This window comes from Nyctereutes procyonoides, unplaced genomic scaffold (assembly GCF_905146905.1).
Source record: "Nyctereutes procyonoides isolate TBG_1078 unplaced genomic scaffold, NYPRO_anot_genome, whole genome shotgun sequence".
NCBI lineage: Eukaryota > Metazoa > Chordata > Mammalia > Carnivora > Canidae > Nyctereutes > Nyctereutes procyonoides.
In genome coordinates, this window is record NW_026575043.1 from 10655192 (window position 1) to 10680934 (window position 25743).

General features: G+C 41.0%; 1 protein-coding gene and 1 pseudogene across 5 annotated transcripts in view; both read left to right on the plus strand.

The window, feature by feature from the left end:
- ATXN1 (ataxin 1) overlaps window positions 1-25743 on the plus strand; it is a 402302-nt gene that overhangs the window by 152504 nt on the left and 224055 nt on the right. For all 5 annotated transcript variants that reach the window (XM_055321812.1, XM_055321809.1, XM_055321814.1 and 2 more), the window contains one exon: window positions 5832-5960. The gene's annotated coding sequence lies outside the window, so the exon portion shown is untranslated. The remainder of the gene's footprint in view (window positions 1-5831; window positions 5961-25743) is intronic.
- On the plus strand, window positions 17607-18099 carry LOC129507463 (peptidyl-prolyl cis-trans isomerase A-like; annotated as a pseudogene).

Here is a 25743-nt window from a genome sequence, read left to right on the forward strand (position 1 = left end):
ATGTACGCGGGCGCTGGTGGTGTGCTTGGGGACCAGAGCTGTCCGCTGCGGGGATGCATCACCCCTGAAGTGCCTGCCGGCCCGAGGGGAGGGCAGCCGTCTCCAGAGAATCAGCAGCTTATTCTTAAGCAGCTGAACTAGAAAAAGGTGTGACAATCTGGTTTGCGGAGGTGGAGCTTGACTCTCGATTTCCATTAAATGAGTGTGTGCAATCAATACCCCACTGAACGTGGGTCATGAGAACCCCCGGAGGCCCCTGTGCAGCGTGGTATTTTTCAGACTAATTCTCAGACAGGAAAATGTGCAGCATGGCTGTTTTCTAAAATAGTCTCAACATCATTTATGTAATGTCAATGCATCTGGAAGTGAAAATGCTAAGAGTTTCATTTCACTAAAAAGTGGAAAAAAAATTTTTTTACTCTAACCTTTAACTTTAGATCACAATTAGTGGCATTTTTGCCACAGGGTTGAGAGTATCAAAGTGGGTGTATTCATTGATGCATCGAGCCGGTGTCTACTGAGAATATTTTATGTGCCAGGAACTGTGTAGGCTGTTAGGGCAAATGCAGAGAGATGGTCAGTGACTCTCGGGGGCTCCCAGTCGAGAGAGGGGAGCATTACATTGCAGGACAGATAGGGTCTGTGTGGGAACATGTCACAGGGGAAGTGATATCTGAGCTCAATCTTAAAGCAAGAGTAACATCTGAATGAGTGAGAAGGACATCCCCAACTGGTGGTGCACCAGCATAAGGAAGGAGGCATTTTGCCTCATAAGTTCCTAAGATTTCACAGGATTTTATGACACGAACACAAGCATCATAAGAATGAAATTAATAGTAAATTCAGATAACACTGATCTAAGTAAATTGAGACTTTCTTTTTTTTTTTTTTTTTGCTCAATTTGTTCTACCTTTCTGTCTCAGTTATGTTCCAGAGAACAACCTGTTTGCACCATGTTAAAGTGCTCAGTGCTTGTGGCCGATGAATAGAATTAGAACTCTAAAACTAGTTTAATATTCTAGCAGTAAAACAGAAGTTAAGAATTAAGCATTTTTGTATTTTCCCTCTGTAACTCTGCTACGTTTCAGAAGATGGGTGAACCTCAATTAGAAATCTGACTTGCTTTTTTAATTAAAGATTTTATTTGTTTATTTATTCATGAGAGACAGAGCGAGAAAGAGGCAGACACATAGGCAGAGGGAGAAGCAGGCTCCCTGCAGGGAACCTGATGTGGGGCTCGATCCCAGGACCCTGGGATCATGACCTGAGCCAAAGGCAGACGCTCAATCCCTGAGCCACCCAAGTGCCCCTGACTTGTTTTCATGTGTTACAGAGCTAAAGGTAAACTGAGAATAGAAATCATAAAATGCAATGATGCTAGTATGTTATATTTCAGCACTTTACAGTGTACAAAATACTTTAGTATTCATTATGCACATTTGGCCAGTATGCAAGAGAAAGAGCAGTAAAGGGCCAACTTATAAGTTTGCTTTGTAAAGGATAAATTATTACCAGTTCATTCTGCTCAAGCGTGTACTGGTAGCAATTGTAGTAAACAGTTCATTGTCACGGTATTTTTTTTTTTCCAAAAAACTGTTGCAAAGTTACCTTGCCTGTTTTTCCGTCTTGCATAGTCTATTTCCTTAAATTTCAGCAATTCAAAATCAGAATGGCATCTAATAGATGACACATGAAATGTGTTTGCTGTTAATTCAAGCATCTTATGGCATATTCATTAAGGCAAATATGTGATACGTATTTATCAAGTCACATTACTCTGTCCAGTGATTAAAAGGGACGAATATGTATTTCTATCTTGTTTTTTTAGTGAAAGAAATAATTTATTGTAAGAATTCCTAATTATCTCAGCTAAATGTTTATAGCATTGGAATGATAATATTTGTTGTTTCAATCATTTAGATTTTATAGATAATTTTTATATAGAAATGCTTCTTTTCTGTTGATGCTTTCGTACCTCTACACATATATGACAGATTACTGAAATAATTTGTCCTTTAGCTATAGTGAGTAAGGCTCTTCTTTATTCCTATTTTGCTAGGTGTAAACTTCAGCCATTTTTATGGCTTAACAGAGAGGGTAATGCTAATTAATGTTTTAATAGGAAAAAACGTTGGCCAATAAAACTATTAAATTTGGAGCATGGATTATAAATTCAACTCGGTTGCCCTAATGACAATGTTGATAGTGATAATGATTATGCAGTTAATATTTATGCAGTGCTTCTAAAATGCTGAGCTCTGTGCTAAATATTTTATTTATATTATTTAATTTCCCCAAGTGCACAGTTAAAGGAGGTGTTCTTATGCCCACTTTACAGATGGATTTATAACCATTATATATAATTAAATAATAATAATTAAAATATACTATGTTAATAACACTTAAATATTCAACTGAAACTTTGAACATATGAAATTTATATGTATAATAGATATGTGTGTCTATATATGCAAGTACACACGTGTATATGCGTGTGTATATACATGTATATATATGTTCTTTTGTTCATTGAACAAATATTGAATTGTAGACTATGTGTTATAGGCTGCTGTGCTAAACTCTGGAGATAGTACAGTCCTTTGCCTTTAAGGGACTTACATTTAAGACAAAATGTAAGATAAAAGTACAAGAAAACATGATAATTGCTTTAATAGGGAAAGTACTGGATGTTGTAGAAAAATGGGGAAAGAGGGCACCAGCTTCCTAGGAAGTATTAGAGAGGTCTTTACAGAAATGAGTCCTATATCTGAGACTTGAAGAAGGAGTTTGAAAAGATGATGTGTAGAGAGGACAGAGTAGACTAGCGGGTGGAGATAAGCAAGGGCGGGCGAGGCAGGGTTGGTCAGATCAGGAAGCCACAGGAAGGAGCGCCTGGGTGGCTCAGGGGTTGAGCGTCTGCCTTCGGCTCAGGGCGTGATCCCGGGGTCCTGAGATCGAGTCCCACAACAAGCTCCCTGCAAGGAGCCTGCTTCTTCTCCCTCTGCCGGTATTTCTGCCTCTGTCTCTCATGAATAAATAAATAAAATCTTTAAAAAAAAAAAAAAAAAAGGAAGCCACAGGGTTTCAGAGATGCTGAGCATCCAGGGCAGCTAGAGCAGTGACACAGCTGCCTAGGGGCAGATCTCAAGGAGCCTCACCTGCTGTCCAAAGGAATACAGACCTTATATTCTGTGTGTTGAAAAGCTATCAACAAATTAATTCAGCAAATGCTAATTAAATTATGATAAGGGATGGTCTTCCTTCCTTCTCTCCTTCCTTTTCTCATTTATTCATTCAGCAGATTTCCACAGAGTGTCTATCATGTGCCAAGCATGTGTTGAATATTGAGGCTAAAAGGGTGGACAAGAACATACGCAGTTTTGCTTTCCTGGAGCTTACTAATTAGTAGGAGAAATAAACATTAATCAACAAATCTAGCGAAAAAAAAAAAGGTAAAATTATAAAGGTGTCTAGTATAAAAAGGGAAAGTGCTTCCATCAAAGCATGGAGTAGGAGGTAGTGACCTGGCCATGGAGATCAGGATGGGCTCCCCCGGAGAGCAGGATGGGCTCCCCCGGAGAGAAGAGGACTCTGATCTGAGATCTGAAGGAGAAAAGAATATCATGTCATTTGAAGAAGGTGGGTGATTTGGGGAGAAGTCTTAATGACGAGGAGATCACATGCAAAGGTCCTGAGGCCTAGGAGAGCAAAGTGCTTTTTAGGAATTAAAAGTGAACTGGAAAAGCTAGAGTGCAGGCTGGAAAAAAGAGCACAAGGACTGGACCATACTGGACCCTGGAGGCCACATTAAGAACCTAGCTTGATGGAAAACCATTGCATTACCATAAGTAGGAGCTGAGGATGGACTGTAGGGTGACAGGAGTAGAAACAGGGAGACCATTTGGGAGGTCCTTGTAGTAGTCTGGATGAGTCGTGCTAGTTGGAGGCCTAGAGCAGGGGGGTGGTGTAGGGGAGAGGTAGAGGGTGGTGTGCTGTTGGTAGAATTCATGACTGGCTGGGTGGGTGTGGGGCATCATTAGGGAGAGGAAGATGTCAGGGTGATGTTGGCACCCATTGCTGAGCTAGGAAAACAGGAGAGAGCAGAATCCACTGCTTGGATTTCCAGAAAACACCAGATTGGGGGGAGTGGATATCATAAGGAATTGAGGTTTGAGGTTGGCCTTGAGGAATGAATAGGCATTTTCTAGTTGGCAAGTAGAAAAAGGCATGCTAATCAAAGAAAGTGGCATGCATGAAAACACAGAGATACAACCAGAATAGTGCAAATAAATGCACACACACACACATACACACATGTCCAAAAGGGAAATTAGTGTGTGACCCATAAATAACTTCACTGGTTCCTTGATATGCTTACACCTATTCTGTGTTGCAGTGATTCTAAAACCTGTATTATATAGAATTTGTAAATAGGTAGATATGTTTAAGTATTTTTTAAAACCATAGACATTATAATATAGAGAAATTCCTTTCTTGACTTCCACGTCTTAAATTAGGGATTCACATATGGCTTCAGATTTTGTTAATCTGTTTTCTTTCCAATAAAATGTAACCATTTAGAGAGGACTTGGATTTTAGGTTTTTCCTTTGTGGTTTGGCATCTGGATTTGGGATTAGTTGGCATTTTTAATTGACTGAAATAACTATGAATTTACTCTTGATTGAAATAGGAACATGTTGAGTTCAATTTAGCTTGGGAATTGTGTTTTTTAATATTTTTTATTTATTTATTCATGAGAGAGGCAGAGGCATAGGCAGAGGGAGAAGCAGGCTCCCTGTGGGGAGCCTGATGTGGGACTTCATCCCAGGATCCCGTGATCACGACCTGAGGCAAAGGCAGACACTCAACCACTGAGCCACCCAGGCATCCCAAGCTTGAGAATTAAAATCAAAGGATAGCCACATCCAAAAAGAGTTAGTAATGCTAAGACCTACATAACATATAAATTCTGGGGAAAAATAAGATGATGTCAATTTGATATTTAATGAATACAGGCGTTTTGATAGCAAGGTCAATTTTGGAGAGATGGTACAGTACTAAAATTATCAGCATGGCCTCTGTGAGCAATATTGGCTTAAATCCTGGCTTTAACATCTGCTAGCTATCCAAATTCTCTGATTTCTTGTCAATAGCAGAGATAATAATGATTGCTAGCTACTTTGCAGAGTGCAGTACAGTGGGGGTAACATGCATAAAGCTAAGAACGTAGTAAGTGTTTGGTAACTGTTAGTGATAACTTTGAATTTTATCCCCAATACCGGGCTGTACCTGAGTCATCAACAGAGAGGCATGTATAGTTGCAAAACTGGAAGCCAGGCTGTTATGGTAAAAACAGGTACTGAATTTGTTTAACTCTGTGGCTGGAAGGAATCTTCAGAGACCATCATATTCACTAATATTTCAGACATTTTCTGGGGGAGAACTCTTTTTTTTTTTTCTCTGAAGTTTTGGAATCATTAGGAAAGGATGGGAAGGAACGACATCATCTTGATGATGATGACATCATCTTGATGGTAACATCCCTGAGGTTAGGATGGGATGAGGTATGAACTCTGGCCAGAACCCCACTCACTGTGGAGATGAGGGCCTGCTATGGGTCTGCTTGCTGAGGTTTTGACATCTGCCATAAGAATTTTGTGTGTGTGTGTGTGTGTGTGTGTGTGTGTGTGTGTGTGCGTGTGTGCGCATGCTCGTGCCTATGAGAGAGAGATTATGCAAGTATGTTTCTCTTTTCCGTGACTTCAGCTAATGTGAATGAAGGGCACAGAAAGCTGCCTAACTCAGTGGGAAATTGTTTTTATAATTACAGGTCTAGGCATTTTACATTGAGTTTCTCTACTGCCACCCCTTCTACTCAAGCAAAATCTGTGTGGAAAGATCCGCTGGGAAGGAACTGACTGCTTATGTTTCTCCATTGTGATGAAAGCACATGGTACAGGTAAATATCTCCAAAATCTTTAACCAAAAATAACTCTCATTTAGTGTAACATTCCCAAGGTAGTTATGGGGATGTATCTGTATCTATTCTCACACACACGCAGACCCACGACATAAACACACATCTATAGGTTCGCATAGTCTCCAGCTATTTATTCTTTCTCTGTACTGTAAAAATAGAGCCCTTGAATTTTTTTTGTGGGAAAGAAAATAGCTTCTAATTATTTTGAGATCACTGATTAGGATGGATGATAAGGCACTGATAAGAAAGATAATTCCAATGATGGTGTTCAGAAATTCAGCTAGAGGGATCCCTGGGTGGCGCAGTGGTTTAGCGCCTGCCTTTGGCCCAGGGCGCGATCCTGGAGACCCGGGATTGAATCCCACATCAGGCTCCTGGTGCATGGAACCTGCTTCTCCCTCTTCCTGTGTCTCTGCCTCTCTCTCTCTCTCTCTCTCTCTCTGTGACTATCGTAAATAAATAAAAATTTAAAAAAAATTATTAAAAAAAAAGAAAGAAATTCAGCTAGAGAGACTACCATCACCTGGTAGTAGGAAACAATACACTATATACTATTACCTCACTTTTTTGTTCCTCTTAAAAATGTAATAATGACCTTCTTTTCATACCAGCAGATATATATCTACAGCATGATTTTTAATGATTATATGTAGTAGAGCATTGAATGCATATCCTAAAATATATTAATTGATCCCCTCTGTTGGACATTAAGGTATTTCTAATTTTTTGGCTTTTATGCTACCATGAATATTTTCTTATAGCTTAATATTAGTTGCCATTACTAGTGATTTCCTTGGGATACTTATCCCTTACCTGTAAATTGGAGAGTTTAAAAGTTTTCAAGGATTAAGACTTTCTGATACTTCCTCTTGCCAAATGACTTTCCAATAAAGTCATACCAGTTTATATTTCCAGAGGCACAGTATATGAGAGTACCTGTCTCCATACAGTTTTGCCAGTGCTGAGGAATTTTGAAAACAGAGTTCTGCCAATCGATTATAAGAAATGGTATCCTATGTGTTATTTTTTTGCAGGGAGCGATTTACTTGTAAATTTATAAATCATACTATTTTAAAGAGCTTTCCTCTAATAGACAGTAGCATGCTTAAAACTTACTAGTTTTTGACATTTGAAAAATAATACTTAAATCAATAAGGGAAGGGGTCCTAGGGAGTTTTAGGTTTTCCCCCTTTTTTTCAGCCAGGTATTGAATCATGATATCACTGGATAGCAATACTTTGCAATGGAAAACACAGTTTTTCATTTCTTAATAAGAATAAAAGTATTTAATAGATGGCTCACATTAAACATGGATCTGAAATTATACTGAAATTAAAGCATATCTATGTGTATATATCTATGCATATATGTGCCCATCTGACATTGGGAGCATGATTCAATATAATTATGGTAGCTCCATATGATTCAGAGCCTGTAGATCACTGTAGACAAGACTGCAGACTCCGGACTGCTTGGATTCAAATTCCAGCTTCGCTGTTTTCTTGGGGTGTGACGTTGGGCAAGTTACTTTACATCTTGAGTGTCTAAGATTATAAAATTTAGATAATAATAGTACCTATCTCATAGGGTGTTGTTGCAACAAAATATATATGAAATGTTGAAAATTATTTTTTCTTTTCCCAATTTCTTTTCATGCTTCTCTGGTATCTCCCCAAAATGTAATATATTTCTGAATGGCTTTAGTTTGAATTAATGAAGTCATTGCAGTCCTGCAAGTCAGAGAGACCCGCTCACCACAGAGCCGTGACATCTGTCACTGTGTGAGCGCAGGCTGCCTTGCTCCTGTGCTCCAGTGAGCACCTCAGGTCAGGCAAGCTTGCTGGCCTCTTTGAGCTGCACATGGAGAGTCTCTGTCTGGCTCTGTGCATGAGCTACCAGCCTCATCTCTTCCCCCATTATAAATAAGCTTCCTTCCCCTAATTAAATGAATGAGAAGGTAGAGTGAGAGACCCCCACCCCCCAGCTCTTAGGAAACATATGCTTCATCCCACATAAACACAGAAGGGAAACCTGTAGGATTGTGAGGTTCCTCAATCCTTTAGCTACATCAGACAGTTGAAAAATAGAAGGCAAAAGAGGCAAAGGATTATTTGGCATCCAAGGAGACAAACACAAGGCAACTTGACAGGCTTCGGCTAATACCTTTCACTGGCTACTCTGCAACCCTTGTGTCTGTCGCCACGCATTTGTTTTGGCCCACATTTACAGTCTAATTTGAACAGCTCTATATTTTTCAATAAAAGGAAAAACATCTGAATTCCTAATTAAGACAGTTTAGCTTAAGAAATCCTCTGTAATGGCTCATAAATTATTCCCCTATACATGATTGGAAGAGCGAGTAAGAAAATGAAACTCATATTTATACACATGCATGTGTTATTTTGATAAAATTAGTAAGTTCATAAAGGGAGAGAGGAAAGCAAATGTGTTGGCAAATAGAGGTCAGGAAAAGAGTTCATAATGTCCTGCCAGACTCCAGTGAGGCACCTCACGAGTGTAGGTAGGAAGGCTGGACGTCATGGTAGTGAGAACGGTAATAACAGTACCATATGGAACATTTGGTATTTGGATAGCACTTGGACTCCTCCTAAACTACAGAATCAATAGGAACTCAAACAGAGAGGAAGAAACAGTTCTCTTGCTGCAAATCACTGGCTGGTGTGCAGAAATGCAGGCGTGTTGATTATCCAGGGCTTACCAGAATGAGTGTCTCTAGGGAGGCAGAAGAGTGGGGGAATATTTAACCATATGTAACTTTGCTGTGGCCTCACACCTGTGGTCCAGCACGTTTTGATTGTCTCTATAAGCAAACCAGTTTTGCAATCATGTAGGAAACCTGTCTGTAAGACCAGGCCAAAACCACTGTTGAAAACTCAATTCATAGAGTCCCGCGGGGCCTGTGGGGTGATTGGGACTCTGCTGGTGCAAAGGGAAAGCATGGCTTTTGAATCATAAGAAGCTGAGACCATGCCTTTAAATTCTAACTCCATTCAGCTCTGTATTACCCATTTATTCATTCAGCAAATACCTCTTTTGGGGGCTACTATGTACTAGTACGGTTCTGGCTTTAGAGATTTGGAATGGAAATGCCCTAATGGAGTTCACATTTCAAAGGGAGATACAGTTGAGAGCATCATGCCTTAGTTTGGAGGAACATGAAGCTGGACTCTGGGGCCTTCTTTGTTGTTGTTTTAAAATTTTATTTATTCATGAGAAACAGGCAGACACATAGGCAGAGGGAGAAGCAGGCTCCCTGCAGGGAACCCTAGGCAGGACTCGATCCCAGGAACACGGAATCATACCTGGAGCCAAAGGCAGATGCTAACCATGGAGCCACCCAGGCGCCCCATTCTGGGCCATTCTAAAAGGAGGCAGAGAATGCATCTGAAATGTGAGAAACCAATGGAGAAAGACCCATTGATTTGAAAGGCAGAAAGAACCAGAGAACAGTTGGCAATTGGCAGTGAGGTGTGCTTACTGATAGCAGGATGGGATCGGGAATGGAGTAGAAAGTGAAGAGAGAGGACAAGTGTGGAACTCTGCTTGGAGGCACATGGTCAAGGCCAGAAACATTCTGGCGGCTATTCATCTCCACATAGGTGATCTAAATAGCGCCTGCTATTGGCAAGCCATATTTTAAGCAATTGTGAAATGAATATGTTGTAGTCTGGGACAATATTAACGTGCTAGATAGAAGAGTGGGTGGCGCATGGTAGATGGTGGTACTTTCTTTGTTCAGCTGCCACCCAAAGAAGAATGGGGGTGATTGCTTCACCAGGACCTCTTTAGCTTATCCTAATTTTGATTAACTGCATCCCTTTTCTTTATCCACGTTCGTTCATATTACTGGGGGAGATTAAGTATATAATTATGTCTACCTTTTGTGCATAAGCATAATTAACTTCACTTGGTTAACTTTAAATGGGTATAAGTTCCAGATCAAAGTAGTCTCTGGTTGTCACAACTTGGCCTCTCCAGTTTTTGGTGCCATTCCACACTCTGCTTGTTTGTGGGATTATGGTTCTTCTTACCTTCTTCCCATCTATTCGTGAAATAATAAAATACACTCAAAGATTTCTTTTGTCTTCTTTGGCTTTCAGCATGGGTTTGGTAAAGGCTGCATTCCTGGCTTTGGATTGGTGGGTTCCTTTTTCTTTATTTTGTCTTTCTCTGGTCAACTGCTTCCTTCTGGGGCTCAAACCTCTACCACATACTTTACCTAAATGTTTTTTCTGTCTTTGACATGTCCAGTTTAAGTTGCTTATCCCACTGCCCAATCCAACCCAGCCAGCCATCCAACACGTGCATATACTGGGCATTGCAACACACATTTCTGTGCTAAAGAAAACCCTATTGTTATTCATTAGGTATTTAAAATAGAGATCTCCTCAAAACTTACCTTTCAGTATAAATATGTTCTTCTGTTTTCCACTCTAGTTCCTGAAAAAAAAAAAAAAGCCTCCATAATTCATAGCCAGTTTGGGGGAAGGTATTTATTTTGAAACACTTAATGATGTGTTTCATGGCAAAATGAAAAGCATAGACACAAAGACTCAAGAGTACATGGTGTTTTAGATGTAGGCATAGCTTTTCAGAACCATTTTGGAGTATATTAGAGTTTCTAAAATAATTTACCAGACTTCCATGTAAAACAGTTTATTCTTTGAAAGCCGTACAAATCATGTGATTTACTGTGTCGGTGTGCAGACATTCACACAGTTCTTTTACCTCGTAAAATAAAGTAGATTCTTGTGTCACCTGATGGAGGAAAACACATGAGAAAATAGTTGACACTGAAGCCTGCCATTTTGTTTTTGAACCCCTAAGGTGCAATGCTGAATTGCTTCTGTGTCCTCTTTTTTTTTTTTTTTTTTGCTTCTGTGTCCTCTGCTACACCGATGCTCTTTTTGATGTTGGCAGACTGTACTGGTCCTAGTGTAAGCAATGAAGAGAAGGAGAAATAGGAGAGGGTCTCTATCCTGTGGTACTTTCCAAATTAATGCTTTTTTTCCCCTCTTAGAGTTTATCAAATGAGATGAAGCATTTAGCTATGTTTTCTAAATTGTAGAATGTTAGAAATCACAGCTTCTGACGGAGTATTTGGTGGTGGAAGGGAACATGAAGGTCTTTTGGACTCTGTGCCTCCCTAACTCAAGACCCCCTCCAATTTAGGTTTTCATTAAATGTTTTAGTAAAATTTGGGAAGGTAGTTTCTAGGGCCTGGTAGTTATATTTGGTCTTTGCACTTTTCTTTTCGGAAAGATCCTGTCTTCTCTATCTCTCTTTCTTTTGTTCTTTCAAGTGAGCACAGCAGGTCACTGCGAGGATTATATGAATTTAAACCTTTACACATTCCCTGGCCCGACACTGTTTACTGCTACTATTTCTACTCTGCTTCTCCCTCTATTTACACTCTGGTTTCTTGCTCGTAGAGATCAACTTTAAATCCTGAGTATCTAACACAAATGAACGTTAACCAAACAGAACGAGAAATTTAATGCTGTATCACATGCTTTAGAAGCTGGGGCTGTCTTTGGTCCCACGGGCAGAGACGTGATCCTCAGAGCGTGTCTATGGCTGAACTCAAGTTCAGGAGGAAAGCCCTCGGCCTGGGGATCAGGGGGGCTTGGAACAAAGTACCCGCCTACTCTGTGCCTCCAAGTTTTATGTATGTAACATGAATGGGTTATTATTCTCTGAGGCTTCCGCCCTTCTTAAAATGATCATCATCTTACATTCTAGATCTCATAAGGCTTTGTAGTCCCTGTAGAAAAGAACCCGGGAAAAGCCCTAGTTGGCTTTTATGTCCCCTCTTGGTGCATTTGAGTGTATGTGTCAAGTGTTTCCTGCTACGTTCCTCCCTTCATGCTCAGGTGGAGCTGATGACCGGCTCCTCCAGTAATGATGATAAGACAGGATAAAACAAAAACACTTGTTTCCTGCCTAAAGGCTTCCCCCCACCCCTCTCCAGATGCTTAACCCCTTAAGCTAGTGTTCAGATGGCGCAGAGGGAATATCACTTCACTTGCCACTGAAATACAGCCGTCTCTGGAGTGAAATTTGGCAGCTGAGTAATAGTCAAGCTGCAGTACTTATATGACAGTTTGGGGAAAGGAGCGAGACAGAAATAGCAGATTCCAAAATAATCCAATTAAAACAGCAGGAAAGCGGAGTTGGGCGGCAGGAAGGGAGGGGTGGTATGCCCGGAGTCTGATCATCCCTGCGGTTGAGAGTGTGGACTGCCATTCCAGAAGCTCTAGGCTGACCACAGTGAAGCATCTCCTACACACGTGCCGAAGAGGGGTCTTGCCCAATGTCCCATTAAGCTGTCATCTGGGGATAGTCTCTCTCTCTCTCTCTCTCTTTTTCCTAGTGGTCTAATTATCAGGCTGTGTTGGCACATAAATAGATCTGTCTGTTTAGAGCTACTTTTTCCTTTTGCCTCCCGCGTAGGATTCTATCATGTTCAGTATTTATGACATCGGAATGTACTCTGCAGAGAAGTGGTTCCGTCCAAAGCACCTTTTGAATGGCTCAGGAAGAGCCGACAGCCCTTCTGCTTGATTCAAGGGTCTTCGTAATAACAGTGACCAGAAAGGAAAATTCAAGAAATGTGCATGCTAGACAAATGTGGTTGAATAAAAATGAAGAACTCTTCAGATTTTTCTGGACTGGAAGTAACCACCCGTGATAGCTATTAGGATAAGAACGGCGCCTGGGTGGATCAGTGGGTTAAGCATCCTGACTCTTGGTTTCAGCTCAGGTCATGATCTCAGGGTCATGGGGTCAAGCCCCACGTCAGGCTCCCTGTTCAGCATGGAGTCCGCTTGACATCCTCTCTCCATCTCCCTCTGCCCCTCCCGCTCATGATCTCTCTCTCTCTCTCTCTCTGAAGTAAATAATAAATATTTAAAGAACATGGAAGTAGCAGTGGTTAAAATTAAAAAATACTGAGCAATGTGTGCAAGAATAATAATTTTTAAAAAGCAAAGATTTGAGATGCCTGGGTGGCTCAGCGGTTGAGCATCTGCCTTCAGCTCAGGGCGTGATTCTGGGATCCTGGGATCGAGTCCCACGTGGGCTTCCTGCATGGAGTCTGCTTCTCCTTCTACCTGTGTCTCTGCCTCTCTTTCTCTCTCTCTCTCTCTGTCTCTCACGAATAAATAAATATCTTTAAAAAAAGCAAAGATTTGTCAACAAACAATCATATCATTCGATAATAGGACATCAGATCTCTCAAAAGGGAGGTTTTGGGGAAAAAGGAAGCAGGTGCTAAGGAATGTGGGCATTTTAGTTTAACCAGAAAAGAGAGAACTTTAAAAAGAAATGCAGGGCTTAAAGGGTTAGTTTCATTTAGAGGCATATACAGTCTTTAGGCAATAAGCAGAGTTTATATAGCCTACCACCATAAAAATGAAATGAATGAATTCAAGGAAAATTAAATAAAATTCATGTTATGGAAAAAATGATATTTGGTATCAGAAACTCTGATATGGAGTTTCAGTTGTGCAACTCATTGACTCTGTGACCACAGACAAATCACTTAAAATATGAGGGATTTTTTTTTTCTGTAATCTACGAAATGGAGATAATTGTATCTAACAGAGTGTTGTCAGGATCAAGTGAGGGGCACCTGGGTAGCTCATTTGGTTAAGCATCTGCCTTCGGCTCAGATCATGATCTAGCATCCTGGGATCAAGCCCCACGTCAAGCCCCCTGCTTGTCTGCTTCTCTCTCTACCCCTACTGCCACTTATGTGTTCGCTCTCTCTCAAATAAATAAAGAAAATCTTTTTAAAAAAAAATCAAGTGAGGTACTGCATAAACAATGTTCCGTGTACTCTGATATCCACTCCCTGCTATTTCTGTCAATGTGCACCGTGCTTACTTGTATGGGAAGGTGTCAGGGGCAGTGATCACCTGTGATCATACCCCTGGAGAATCAGTCACGGACAGGAAAAATCTGTGAAAAAATTTAAAAATATTCATGAATTATTTTTTTTTCTGCTCCTCATTTTTCTGGCCCAGAAATTCTTCTGTGTGTATGGGATTTTTTCCAAAAATTTCCCAGTGGGTTCTGTAACAGAATTGTCTACTCTCTATTGAGCTATACACCACATCATTTTATAATATGATTTATATTATATGTAATAATATAATTTATAATATAATTTTTTTCTCTGAGTAAGTGCTGAATAACTCTAACAAAACAGAATGCTCTCTTGTTTCATTTAATAATCCTCCTTTCGGGAGGTCTGGGTAGAGACAGGATAGAATCTGTGGGTTAGGAACAAGAGGAAGACAAGTAGGATGCTGAAGGATGAAGACTTCAAGTAGGCAAGGTGAAGTAAATCTAGTAAATCCTCACAAAAAAGTGTGGGCTGGCGCGCTGAACTTCCCCTTATGCGGCAGCCCATGTGTCTCATTGGCTTCTGTCTCCTAATCACAGATGCCATGAAGTGTCTTCTTGGCTTTTTTTTTTTTTTAAAGCTTTCTATCTTAATCTCCTACCAAAGGTAACAAAAGGAAATCCACTGGATTGCATGCCGTTTGCGTGTGTATTCACAGACCCATCAGGCAGTGCAGCAAGCTAGATTTCTAAGTGGATATGAACATGGGGATGAATCTGCATGCATATGGCCATATTTGTGTGCACACCGTGAATATGTGGGCATTTGTGGGGCTAGCCACAGACGCAACACATATGTGCATCTGTTGTGTACACCCTAACATGGAAAGGACACACTGACAATAATTAGAAAGGGTGATAGGAAGCCGGGAAAGTAAAATTCCTCTCTGCAGCATTTACTGTTGCAACCAAAGTGCATGATGTAACATTGGGTGTGCAGGAGAGCATTTGCTTATTCATCATTTAGAACAATAGTAGGAGTTAAATATTAACAGGTTTAAGTGTCAAGAACTGTCTAAAAATACAAAATCTCTATTGTGTGCAGCTCTTGCAATATGGCAGGGTATTTTTGTATTTTAGATGTGTCTCTGCTTGCTTGGAGTTCAAAATGCTTTGGATAAAGAATGTTACCGAGTGTAAATTGTGACAGAAAATGTGCCCTGTTTGTTTGTTATTCCTGAGGATATTTGCAGGTCTGAACTATCACATGCAGAAAAGAACAACTTTGTTCGGAAAATACGGTAGGAGCAGTACAAGAAAATTGAATTAAGTACAGAAACTTGGGGAGTCCATCTTTGATTGATGATACTTCTTATTTGCTCTTCATTATTCCCTGTGAAGACATAAAAACTATGAAATTGGATTTAGAAACTGGATTAAGACAAATGGCTCCTTAGATTTTTTTTACCTTAGCTCTTTCCAATTTTCTTCCTAAAGCATATAGTCACTATATAAAGAGTCTGTGTTTACTACATTAAATCTTCCTAAAAAGCGTGCCGTTGAGGTTTGATTTTAAGAATTAGTTTAGAAGATGCAGAGGCAGGCTCTACCTGTTAACCGTGTTATAGTATTTGTCTCTAGATATTTTATATGCCCACTTATTTTTATTATTTTATAGAGCAATGGAGTAAAAAGGGCACAGACCACTGTTTTTCTTAAGAAAATTTCTTCTGCCTATCACCCTACTCTCCTTTTTTCCAGGTAGAATTTACTGTATTCCCTTAGAGCTATCACTCTACTCTTCCAAATACTTTTATCAAGGACTTGTAGATACACACATGAGTCTCTGTTAACTAGACTGCAAACCCCCTTGAAGGAAGGAATTGTTTTATTTGTCGTAGTAACTCTGGCACCTAACAAGGCCTTGAACATTATTTATCAAATGACGACTTAGTCAATCAATCAATGAATCAGACACCTACTGTGTCCCTGTCATTGTCTTAGACACGTGGGAAAATGTATAAGACGCGGTCATCTCAACTCTGACACAGCATAAAATCTAGCTGGAGGTTAGAACAGCTTGTGTGATGAAAAAATAGTGGATTAGATACCAAAGAATAAAATAAATCTCCATGAGTCCAAAGTACATAAATAATTGAATAAATAAGTAGGGCAAAAGAATTCTCCTTATGGAAGAATTCCAATAAGTAAATAAATGAGAGGCATCATTTAGAACCCATAGCGGTGAGGCATCATTTAGAACCCATAGCGATGGATGCCACAAGAAGGTTCCACCAGTGAATGCTAGAGTTGGTGGGCAAAAGATTAGGTAGAAACAGGATATTTGTGGAATTTTAAAGTATCTACCTCTAAAATATTTAGTAATTACAAAAAGAAATATGTAACTCTATCTTGATAATCCCGATAGATTTGCAGACTCTCCTTGACTGATCAAGTTTTAGCATTAATACATATTGACATTGTGTGGCCCTTCATAGGAAATGCTGAGAAGGAGGCACTGTTGCTGTGCTCTTCTTCCCACTCATGTGTAATCCCACTCTCATCAAGAGGAAATAGCCAACCCAAGTTGACGAACATTCTAGAAAACAGCCAACTGACAAGTACTCTTCGAAAGTGTCATGGTCTTAAAGATAAGGAAGGATAGAGGTACTGCACAGATTGGAGGAGACTAAAGGGACAGAATGTGTTCATGTCTTGTGAAAACCTAGATTGGCTTCCAGAGCAGAAAAAGGACTGTGGAAAAACTGGTGAAATCCTAATAAATTCCACGATTTTGTTGGTAGTGTTAGCCAAGCTTAACTTTCTAGTTTTGATCATTGTCCCATGATTATGTAAGACTTGAACATAAAGGAAAGCCGGGTGCTGGGACAAGGCAACCCAGTACTATTTTTGCAACAGTCTGCAAATCTAAAATTATGAAAATCTAGCTGAGGACATAATACCAATCCCCAGGAGGCATTTATGGAGCAATATATGACAGAATATGACCGAGAATTTGCAGTGCGCAGGGGAGCAAGTGTGAGTCAGTGAGTGTTGAGAAGAAAGGAGGATGGCTGGGGTTGTGTAGATGTAAGGATGAGTTTCATAGGAGAAGTACTTTGAAAGGAGATATAAAGATGATAGGTGGGACAAACAGGGGTCGGTCTGGGAGTGCCTGGGGTGCTCACTCAGTTGAGCATCCACCTCCTGATTTCTTTGGCTCAGGTCATGATCTCAGGGTCGTGAGACCAAGCCCCACGTTGGACTCTGCTCAGCAGAGAGTCTGCTTGAGATTCTCTCTCCCTCTCCCCTCCCTCTCTGCATGTGCACACGCTCTCTCTCAAATAAATAAAAATAAATCTTAAAAATAAAAAGCAAAATGGGGATGGATCTAGGAGCAAGGACAGCAGCAATGAAGGTTCAAGGGAGGGGTGGGGGGGCAGATGACCTGCATGGGATAGGTGGAGAGGCTGGCCAAGGGATGTGTGCATTGCTGCTGAAGATCAGTATGAAAGGAAGCTGGGCCCCTGTGGGGAGCACAGAGTAGAGGACCATTAAAATGTGGCATTGGAGTTTGCAATTCATGGGGCAGTTGACACAATTACAAATTCTTGCTCAAGGAAGTGACACAGTGAGATGATGGCACATATGTAAAATCGGTGAAAGGATATCCAGGTGGCTGGGACTTGGGAAAATGGGGGCAAGTGAGTTAGGAGTTAGAAATAGGTCATGGGGCCTCAAATACGCCAGCCAGCAATGGCCAGTCCCACTGTTTTCCCACATTGCAATGGACAGTGAGCCCTTGGGCTGCATCTCCTTTGAGCTGTTGGCAGACAGAGTTCCAGAGACAGCAGAGAATTTTCCTGCCCTGAGCAATGGGGAGAAAGGATTTGGTTATAAAGGTTCCTGCTTTCACAGGATTATTCTGGGATTTCTGTGCCAGGGGTGGTGACTTCACTCGCCATAATGGCACTGGCAGCCGGTCCATCTGCGGGGTGAAAGCTGCTGATGAGAATTTCATCCTGAAGCACACGGGTCCTGGCATCTTGTCCATGTTAAATGCTGGACCCAAGACAAATGGTTCCAGGTTTTTCATCTGTACTGCCAAGCCTGAGTGGTTGGATGGAAAGCGTGTGGTCTTTGGCAAGGTGAGAGAGGGTGTGAATATTGTGGAAGCTGTGGTGCTCTTTGGGTCCAGGAATGGCAAGACCAGCAAAAGATCATCATTGCTGACTGTGGACGAATCTAACAAATTTAACTTGCATTTTATCTTAACTACCCAACCATTCCTTCTGTAGCTCAGGAGAGCATCCCATCACCCCCCGCTCTCTGCTCAAAATGTCCTATAATCTTTGTGTTCTCACTGCAGTTCTGTGGATCCATATTTCCCTCACTCCCCTTCAAGTCTAGCTGGATTACAGAGTTAAATTTATGATGATGAAATAAAAAGTAAACAGCAACAGACCTGTTCTTTCAAGAGGTCATGAGAGGCCTGAGGTGGGGAGTCAGAAAAAGAAGCGGCAGCATATCTAAAAGCATCTGAAGAGGTAGACTTCTACAACTTAGTGATGGGTGGATGTGTAGGGCATGAAGAAGGAAGAGGCAAAGATAGTTCTTGGGTCAGGCTCACAGGACAGATGGGTGATGCGGGTGTCCATAATTGAAATAATTCATTCAACAGATACTTGAGTGCCTACACTGAGGAATTATGTAGTCTAGGCAAAGAAGGAGGATGAAAAAACATGTAACTGTACTGTCTGCCTATGAAACATGGGCAGAAGCCCATGGCTTGAGCTAGACTGAATGGCTTCATAGATGACTAGCTCAGACCCACCTGCTGGGGGGCGTGGGTGGTCTCTGTCCTCCAAATAAAGAGAAGGAAGGGAATTGAGGGGGTTTATCTCTTCCTAACAGCACCCATGAGCAGTGTTAGGATATTTTTTTCAAGTTGGCGTTTCTCTATGCTTAATAAAGATGTCTAGCCTACTGTTCAGAGTCTACTCACCAAAAAAACCTATTAAATCATAATTCTGCCAAGATCGAGATCTCTGGGTCCCAACAGCTCCAAATACAAAAGTTAAAATACCATAAAAACACAAGGAGCTTTATAGAAGAAATAGAAAAAGAGGTTCGTGTGCTGAAGTTTTGAGCTCCCAATCATTAGGCACTATGTCTTTTGAACTTGTTTTATACAGTGGGGCCCACTGAGCAGACCCTCCATTAATGTTCTTCTGGACAAATGTGGCTGTGCTCTTCTTCTCTGTAGCTTGTCCCTTCTCTCTGCTACTTAGCAAAGGGTTTCTGTATCCTTTATTCCTTTGTTTTCATCATTTATTTCATAATCTTCTACTTAGACCTCTATAAAGGGATGTGTGTGTGTGTGTGTGTGTGTGTGTATTTATCTCTGCAACAAGCTGGTAGCCTCCTCATCAGCATTTATGAGCTGTGATCCCACACAGTCAGAATTAGTCTTGGGGCTTGATTACCGGCAAGGTAGGGGCAGAAGAGTGGGTGTATTCACTTTGTACATACTTGGACATACGCATTTGATTGTGGCTGGTGGTAATTGGATTTGCGGTTTAAAGGTCTTTGAAAGTCTGTGAAGATTTCCATTCCTCTTACAATCAACATTTTAAGTTATGTTTCTTAAAAACTGAGTTCTTACCCCCTTTTTTGATATCAATCAATGCTTAGACAAAAACAGATAATAAGCAGACATTTTGTTGAGAATAGGAAACCGAAGAGCAAGTTAACCTCTTTCATGGTTAACTGTAAATGGAAATTACTTGGTATTCTTACAAGTGTGAAATTGGGGTGGTGCCGATTCTAGTCCAGAATGAAGCATTTTGTGTCACCTTTGCAACCTGTAAACTTAAGTTCCAAATCTCTTCTTAACGATGAGAACTCTCCATGAAATATGAACTGCCTACGGTGTATTTAAAACCTGGTCTAAAATGGCAGTGTGTTTCATAATACAAATAGATGTTTTGTGTAGAATGTAAAAGGAAATGACATTGGCATTGCAGCGTGGACATTATCAGTGGTGCTCTATGAAGTGACCACAAGGTCCCCTCTATGGGCCTCTATGGAAGCACATATGTTCAAAGTAGGAGGATAAAGAATCTTTTTATGGTCTTTGTATGGTCTTCAGTCTTGTTCTTAGGGAACACAGTTCTAAATTGTAATTATAGTCAATGGTTCTGTATAAAGGTTCCATATAAACTTTGTCCAAAGGTTCTTTCCACAGAACTACATATGCCGGTCAGCCCATATCAAAGTGCCCTCCCAGAGTGCCCGATGGGTTTGAGTAGAGCGCATTTCCTACAGCGGGTGTCCACTCTTCTTTTGGTGGTGGAAGTGGGAGTCATATGTTGAACTTTGGGAAAACATTTTGGACTTATTTTCAAAAAGTTGCAAGGTGAAGGCAAGCAGAATCCCTGCTCTGGAAACTTCAGCAGAGCCCCATAGAGACTGAGAAACCTATCAGCGATTCTTTGTCATAGAGTTCATACAAATGTATTATACAGGTTAATTCTCTCTCTTTCTTTTTTAGAGAGAGAGAGAATGAGTAGGGAGGGTTGGGGCAGAGGGAGAGAAGATCTTAAGCAGGCTCCGTGCCCAGTGTGGAGCCCAATGCAGGGCTCGATCATGACCTGAGCTGAGACTGAGACTCCAAGGCTTAACCAACTAAGTCACTCAGGTGCTCCTCTACCCTCTACAGGTTAATTCTTTTATTTTTTAGGATGCCACATAGGAAGTGAATGGTCATTTAGCCTAGTGGACCTTTCAGAAATGCAACAAAGGGATGAGGGTGGGAGAATGCCAGAAAACTGCCATGGAAGAAGCAAGGATAGAAAGCCAAGTTTTAGGAATGAGCAAAATCTAAGTTCTGTCTTAATTTAGAATTTGTACCGTACCTTGTAACATTCAAAAACGTAATAAGGGGGATACTTACAGAGCAAGAGGTGGGCGTGGTTACAGACTTCTTCCCTTCTTCACCATCATCTTCTCTTCTTCTCTTCGCCATTAAAAGTATACTGAATGAATAAGAATGAAGTGAGCGAATTCTTTTAACAACGTTCACGTGACATTACTTCTGTGAAATTTGTCATAACAATCATAGGATCCTAGTTTTCTTATCCAGTGCACATACTTTTGTGACTCTAACCTCATTATGAAATCTGCAAAATAATAGGAAAAAGACTTCTCAAGGAGAAGAATGACTGATGAATGGCCCTACACTTGATGCTGTGGATGAGGCCCTGAGATAGGCACCGAGAGTAAGATTAATGATGTAATGAGTATACTTACCCAGTTCCCCCAAGTAGATTAAAAGGAATAAGGGGACCTTTTAGTGTCAAATATATTGACCACAGTGAAGGAAGTGGAAAAATTAGAAGCATCATAAAATCTCAGCAGTGTGGGGCCATTCATTTTAAGAGGCAAACCAACCTCGTAGATTATTCAGGGTAGGTGAACATAAAGGACCTTCTTCTGAGATGCAACAAAGAGGAGGAGGCACAGAAAACAAGGATGGTGCTTTAAGAACCCCGTACCTCCCCCCCATTAGAGTTAACTTTCAGGAATCTCAGTTGGGGGTGGAGGTATCCACATGTGGAGATGCCCAGACCGAGAGTCCTTCCATTTCATGGCTCAGCCATTCGTGAGGTCCCTAGGAGACCTGGAGTTTCCTCTATAGCAGTTTGGCTAGCAGTTGGGGGGAAGAGAGAGAGAGTGAAAGATCTCACTGGAGACTTACTAATGGAAGAGGCATGCATCAATCTTTCATGTGCCCTTGGCCAGATTTAGTCACACGGACATACCTAACAGCTGGGAAGATGGGATGTGCCCACCTTTATGCCCATGGGGACAAGGACTCTGGTCTGTGGAACACTAACCAGCCTCTGCCTGATAAAGCCTGATGTCAGCCTTTACCTCCATCCCAGCCACACCCTGGGGACATACCTGGTTGAGTACGCAGTGATTTGCAGGACACCACACCTCTGTCCTAGGAAAATCAGGAGCCCACTGAGTCAGTGTGTCAGGACTCTGGGTCCTTCAGACCATCTTCCTCTGAACACCCATCCCCTGATGTTATCTTCAGTGGGGAAAAAAGAGGAAGGCAATCATGTGCAGCTCCACATGGAAAGGCAGGGAACCTTCTAAATACCACCACCAGGAGATGGCACCCCCACCACCATCCCGGGGTTTCATCTCTGCCAGTTGGTGAGGAAACTGCTTCTTATGTTCTTTGAACTGCCACTTCCTGGGTCCTTTTCCTGTTAACTAAATTCCAAAGGAATCCCCAAAATTATCCCAGTCCTTCCAAATGTCTCATTACCTGCGTTCTGTACTCAGGGTTCAGTTGTATCCTCATTCCAGTCTCCCAAGATTTTCTCTCCCACCAACTCTGAAACAAGTGTTTACTGAACTGAACTATCTGGAAGCTTTTGATTGTCAGATATCTGAGCACAAGAAGGGGAGTTTTGGGAAGGGGGTTGAGGGATAGCTCTACAAAATTATTTGGTGCCCTATTCCATGAGTTGGGATGCAGTATTTTGATGGGGGGATTGGTGTGGAATAAAAGTTGGGGCAAGATAGAGTCTGTAAAGAGAGGCAGGCAGATGCCAGAAACAACTTGGGAAGTTCCAGGTGGGGAAGAAGAAACCTTCCTCTCCCTGACCTCCTCTTGATTTCTGCCCCTGCTCAACATAGGGACAGCTTACTTGAGAGCTGTCAGGACTAGAATTTGTCGACATTATGGGCTTAATAGCTCTTGTTTGCCTTCTGACAAAACCAAGCACTATTTATAAATGTCGTTTCTCTGAGAAAATGGGATTGGAGTTCTAAACAACTGACTTACAAATGCACTTTCTGTGCACAGATCATTCATAAATTGAGGACTCCCTGTACTGGGCTTGTAACCCAGAGATAACATTTATCTGTGCTTTATCAGTATGGGCTTGTCAAGTTAACTTATGTTTACTCTTTTCTGCATTCATTTTGATGATAGCCTTGCTCTTAAAATTTAATACTGTCTTTATGTTTGGAGAAACATTTCCTTTGGAGGTGCCTCAAATATTCTCGTGAATTGGAATAGCGATTTTATTTTATCTACCAATTTATCTTCAGTACGATTCATGGCTATGAAAACCTTTTGCGCGGGGAGTCTGTAAATTGTAGAAAAATTGAAAACCATTTAAAGGAAGTGGGGGAGAGAAAGAATTCTTTGCTTGTATTACCCCGGGTTGTCAGATATCTTGCAATATAATTACTGTGTTGGTTTGTAAAGGTTAAGGAACGCCGAAGTTTATAATTCTCTTTTGTGTATGTGTTCCACACATACAAGGGGGAAAACGCAACACATCAAAGCAAAGTGCCTTGTTAACATAAAAGTTCTGAGCAGTTTATAGTTTGTCAACACAGAGACATAATTCATGGATTTTTGTATTTGCTTTTACAAATATCTGATGAATCGGTTACTTGCTCCATGGAGCCAATTTGCAGATTACGAGCCTTGTTTATTTCGAATCTGTTTATAGGCCTAATGCGGGCACAGAGCAATTCCTGCTGGCATCATATTGTAAAGCAAAAAGGGTAGAACCTTGGTCTTAGAGCGGCTCCTCCTTCGGGAACTTGCTGTCCATATACAAGAGCGAAAAATTCTGCTGTTAGCAGAGCTGCTGACAGGATATGATCACAAATGGGACTGATGCTGTTCTGTTAGGAGGCAGAAATAGGATGCCCAGGACGGTGCAAGCTTGTCACAGATTGTCAGGGTGCTGTGCTGCTGCATTACAAAGGATACAAAGGAGGAGGGGTCCCCCCTCACCCGTAGGGGTGCGCCCCTGCAATGGTAAGAAAATGGTCTCCGCTGTTGCTCTGATTTGCACTTGAGGCTCAGATTCTGATGCTCGTGTAGTGAAAATGCAGTCGTGCTTCATGGTCCTCCCCTCCTGGTTTAAGACAGTCCGGAGGCCTCTGCTAGAGACATTTTCCTCTTAGGTTCAGGTTCATGTATTTTGTTGGAACTTTTGCTGGTTTTTCGTTGCTGTCAACACCGTGAGAACAGTTCTGACGTCCTCATAGATGCCCTCCCCAGTCTCTACAATCACTTTCTCCCAAATTATCCTCCTAGATTTCAGGCGCCTTTATATGGTAACGGATCACTAATTGATGAATACCTTTGAAAGGGTTTCACAGAAACTTAGCTGCAAAGCTGTGGTTTAATACAAAGAAGCCTACGTGAGTGTGAAAGAAAGCCCTTTATGAACTGTGGAGTACTATAGAAAAGTCAGGCATTATAATTAAATACTGTCAGGTTATTGCTGAGCATTGATTGTCAAAACGTATAAAAGGCAACTTATATATATTTTTTCCCCTGTAAGTACACTGCTTATAATGTTTCAAGAGTAACTACAAGTTACTCCAATAATAAGGCAAGGGAGTGTTTGGGGGGGAATCCAGAGTTCTAAAAGGTCAGCCAAAGTCATGAATGGAGAACTCTTGAAGCTACCTCTTTAAGACCCCACAAGAAGTAGGGTACCGTCTGAATTTTTCAGCCTTAGCCAAACAAAAGCAGAATAGTGTGCATCGTACTTCTTATATCTGGATGCAAAAACATGAATGCTGAATGTAGAATAGAAATCATTAAGTTTGATGGATTTCTGTTTTATGACCAGCTTGAGTGTACAGCTTTCTAGATATCTGGAGATACATGAAAGCTTTATGGTTATTATTCCACTTAAATCTTATATAATCTGCTCTTCCAATTCATGAAAACCCCCTTTTTTTCTCTCTCTCTCTCTCTCTTTTTGGAGACCTCCCCCAATGCCCTGCCAGCTAGAGTCATGCAGTTTTCAGCACTGATAGTGCTTGGATTCATTTGTAGATTATACACACCAAATGGGGTTGGCACCTCTTCACGAACATTAAACCCAGTGGGCTACTTGACAGTCATTGAATGTGCTCATCTCAGTGGAAGTTTATGTTTTACAGCTGACATGCCACTGACCAGAGTAACCTGTCATAAAACATGGCACTTCATCATTTGTTTTGCGTCTCCAGTCCTGAACATTGACACTGAAACATTTGAAGAGACTTTATTGACATTTAAAGAAACTACATTAACCCCATGTAGTAAAATGGTTTTCTTGGGAAGTCTTTGAGAAATGCTTTTGTGTTTGATTCCTGGAATGTTCGAGGACTACAGGCAGTGTTTTTTTGTGGTCAACAGCCAGCATTACCCAGAGACCTTTTGGAGTCGTACAGAAATAATAATTGCTGTTTTTTTTTTGTCACTGTGATTATTAATTATTATTGCAAATGAATAATCTGGCATTCTGATTTTTTTAACTTCAGCATTCCCTTAAAAACACTGTTGACTTTTGTGGAAAAGGTTGATTTCCTGGAACTGGTCATATTAGGAGGTTGCTTTGTAGGCAGTGATTGGCATGTTTATCAGATAAATCAAATGGGCCATGGGGAGAGGTTTTTCAATACTTTGTCCTTGCAGTTTGTTCCCTAAAGAAAATCATGTTGCCTATTAAGAGGAGCAGTTTGGAGAAAGCATTGCTTTTAGGTACTCCGTCCCCATGATTTGGAAAAGCCTAAAACCAATGTTCCAGAGTGCCCCCCCTTCCAGTATTTTTTTCATAAGCTTTAAACTGGGTATGAAAAGGCCTGTCCACTTTTAAAGCTTTTGCCTGTGAAGATCAAGTAAAGATTGATTTTTAACCACTGTGCTCATGGGGAAACCCGAATGCAGTAGCCAGGACTGAAAGAAGCAGATAGAAAGAAAAAGCAAAATAACCTCTCTGGCACCCACCCGACAACATCTCCAGGGGAAGAGGATCGATATCTTCTGATATTCACAATTAAAGAAATTGCTGGA